Source organism: Lepidothrix coronata, unplaced genomic scaffold (assembly GCF_001604755.1).
Source record: "Lepidothrix coronata isolate B3197 unplaced genomic scaffold, Lepidothrix_coronata-1.0 Scaffold914, whole genome shotgun sequence".
NCBI classification, from domain to species: domain Eukaryota; kingdom Metazoa; phylum Chordata; class Aves; order Passeriformes; family Pipridae; genus Lepidothrix; species Lepidothrix coronata.
In genome coordinates this window covers 1-3,046 of record NW_016691094.1, presented here as the reverse complement: position 1 = coordinate 3,046, position 3,046 = coordinate 1, and the positions used below count along the sequence as shown (strand labels likewise).

Genomic DNA, 3,046 nt, shown 5'->3' with positions numbered 1-3,046 from the left:
TACCAATCATCAGGGTTGTGTCTCCCAGATGTAGAGGGAGAGTGACCATCAGCTTTCCTCAGGCCTGGAAGAGTGTGGCAGGTCTCGGGGCTTGGGAATGATCCCAGCTCAGGCCCTCTTGCACTCACTAGGGCAAAGTCCAGGGTGATTAGAGAAGCACATCAAGGGAAACCTGCACAGGGAGCAGCTCCAGGGAGACATTCGAGGGAAGGGAATTGTCTCTCTGATCTTTTGCAGGTAGGAGGGACGCACTCAGCAGCTGGAGGTGGCACAGCTACAGCAGAGGGCTGTATTTTTAAGCTTACAACGCCCTTTAATTCATTCCTCGCGATGCTTCAGGACTCCCTTGCGAGAAGGCAAGGAAGGAGAGGACTGTGAGATCCACGATGATGCTTGGGACAGGCAGAGGCCAGCTGGTGGCCAGAGCTGTAGCTGTCCCCTGTCTACCGAGTGCTGCTGCAAGTCCCTGGCTGCTCGAAGACTCCCCTGCCTAACTCTGAACCCACCAGTTCCAAACTAAGAGGGTGCTCGCACCCCCACCACGGGGGCTGTGCCCTCAGCAGGGTCCCCGAGGAGGAAACCTGCCTCAAGGTCACAATCTCGTCCCCTGGGCCCAGCACTGCAGGCAGGGGCACTGCGGGGGACCAGCCCCTGGGGACCCTGTTTGGCACCCACGCGCGGGCGTCCCCTCCCCAGCGCCCCGGGTGCTGGTGGGGGAGCCCAGCCCTGCGCAGCTCACACACATCCTCTTTGCGCCTTCCCACACAGCCTCTGGCGGCGGAGCGTCCCCGGCTGCGTGGTCCTGTGCTGGGGAGCACGAGAGCCCGAGGCCACGCCGATCCCCAGTGACCCGCCGGAGGGGACTGCAGGCACGGACCCGTCTGCAGCCTGCTGGGGACACGTTCTGCCTGACACTGGCAGCACCAAGCCCTTACTGGGGCTGGGGCTGGGGCTGGGGGGGGGAGGATCAATGGCTTCCAGACCTGCCAATGGCATGTGCCGTTCCAGCCTTTGGGAACACGGGACATCCTTTGGGGCATCTCTTCCCTCCTCTGCGCCGACCCGCCCATCCATTGCAGGGAAAACAGCCTCTGGCCCCCACCTCGTCCTTCGGGTGGTACCTTCTCCCCGTCCCCGCGCATCACCCCGCGCAGGGCACGGAGGATGCGGCGCGGCGTGGGGCGGTCCCCGACCCCCGCGACCCCGCTGGGGGTGGTGACCAGCCGGCTTTGTCCCCATGACCCGTGACCCGGTGTGCCGTGACACGTCTCGTCCCGGGTACCCCCGGACCCGCCGGCGATGCCGCATATCCCCCCGCTTTCCCTGGGGGCTGAGCACGGGGGACCGGAGCGCGGAGAGACACGGGGACACTCACCGATCTTGGCCAGGCTGGCCACCAGGATCCAGGCGGCCACCAGGCAGGGCGCCTGCACCTCCTGCCACTGCCACCGCAGCAGCTCAGCTCCCGCCGGGGCGGCGGGGCCGGGGGAGGCCGCCGGGGGCTGCATGGCCCCGCCGCTCCCGCCGCTCCGCTCCGCCGCGGTCCCGGTCCCGGCCCCCGCCCGCGTCATGCGCACGTGGGGCCGCGCCGGGACGGCCCCCGCGCCACGGGCCCCGCCCCGACCGGGACCGGCCCGCCCCGCACCCCCGGTACTGTCCCGGGGCCTCCGTACTGCCCCGGACTCCCCCGGTCCTGCCCAGGCACCCCATCCCCCGGTACTGCCCCAGGGCTCAGCACCTCCCCCAGACCCCAACACAACCCTGCTCACCCCTTGTACCCCCCTCCATCCCAGCTCACCTGCACCCTCCTGGAGCCCCCCACCCCGTGCTAGTCCCCTTGGCCCATGCCAGCCCCCTGCCCCTGTCTCAGTCCTCCCTGCAACTGCCCCAGTGCCACCTGCATTATCCTGGTGCCCCCACGGTGCCCCCTACCCCATGCCAATCCCCTGGCACCTGCCCAGTGCCCTTTGCATCACCTTGGTCTCCTGTGCCCTCCCCCAGTGTCCTTGCTCTGTCTGAATCCTCCCACGCTCGCTCACTGCACCCACCAAATTTCTACTCTCCCCACACACCTGATCCCACTCCCAACCAGCTCCTTCCCAGCTGAGACCACCCACCCCTGCCCCAGACACTGCCTGAGCACCAGTCTGGGAGCACCCAGGGGGGCACCCAAGATTCCCTCTTAGGAGTGGTAGGGCATGGGCACCTCTGGATGCTGAGTGCCCGGCTGAGCCCCCTGCCTGGGGGGAAACGAGCTGCAGGACACCTTCCTGGCAGCCTTGATGCCAGCACCTCTTCCCGTCTCTCTGCTCAGGCACAAACGTGCTGCAAACGTTTGCCAACGGCTGGGGCATGGGGGCTGGAGCCTGGAGCAAGGGGAAAGCTCCCTGCCCACCACTCCATCACATCTGACCATCGTCACCGCTCTGTAAAAAAGAAAGTAAGATGGTTTTTGCACAAGCTTTGCCTTATGGGATTGTACAACTTGAGATCATTTTCCTTTGTGCTGTCTCTTGTTACCTGGGAGAAGAGCCCAACCCCCACCTTGCCACAACCTCCTTTCAGGGATTCCAGGCAGTTGTAGACTAATGCCGACTCCAAGAGCAGTGACACCTTCTCATGTCCCCAGTCCCATCCCTGGTGCATCCATGTCTCCCCAGGGGCCCTGGCTCTCTCCTTTGCATCCTAATTTCCAAGCCTGCCATAGCCTTGGCAATTAACACAACACCGTTAGCATTGATACCTTGGATGTATAACACCCTCGTTAGCATCAACACTGTCTGTGGAGGCCCCGAGCTGCCCTGCTTCCAGGGCGGCACCACGGCACCCATGACTCCGGGCCGCTCATCCCGTGCCAGTTCCTCCCTGCCCCGGGATGGGGAGGTGCAGCCCAGGCACCCACCCGTGCTCCAGTTCACCTGGGGCAAGCAGCCCTACCTGGCCCTCCGGGGCAGCCCGGATCTCCCAGAGCCTGGAGCATCCCGGGGACTGAAGCATCCCTCAGCATGGAGCATCCCTGATGCCGGAGCATCCCGGGGACTGAAGC

General features: G+C 65.2%; 1 protein-coding gene across 1 annotated transcript in view; it reads right to left on the bottom strand.

Moving 5' to 3' along the window:
* Positions 1–1,461, bottom strand: part of LOC108510449 (sodium/hydrogen exchanger 5-like) — a gene marked incomplete at its 3' end in the record, with an annotated part of 6,617 nt that extends 5,156 nt beyond the window's left edge. Inside the window, exon 1 of the mRNA XM_017840126.1 lies at positions 1,376–1,461. The remainder of the gene's footprint in view (positions 1–1,375) is intronic.
* Positions 1,462–3,046: the final 1,585 nt, after the last annotated feature.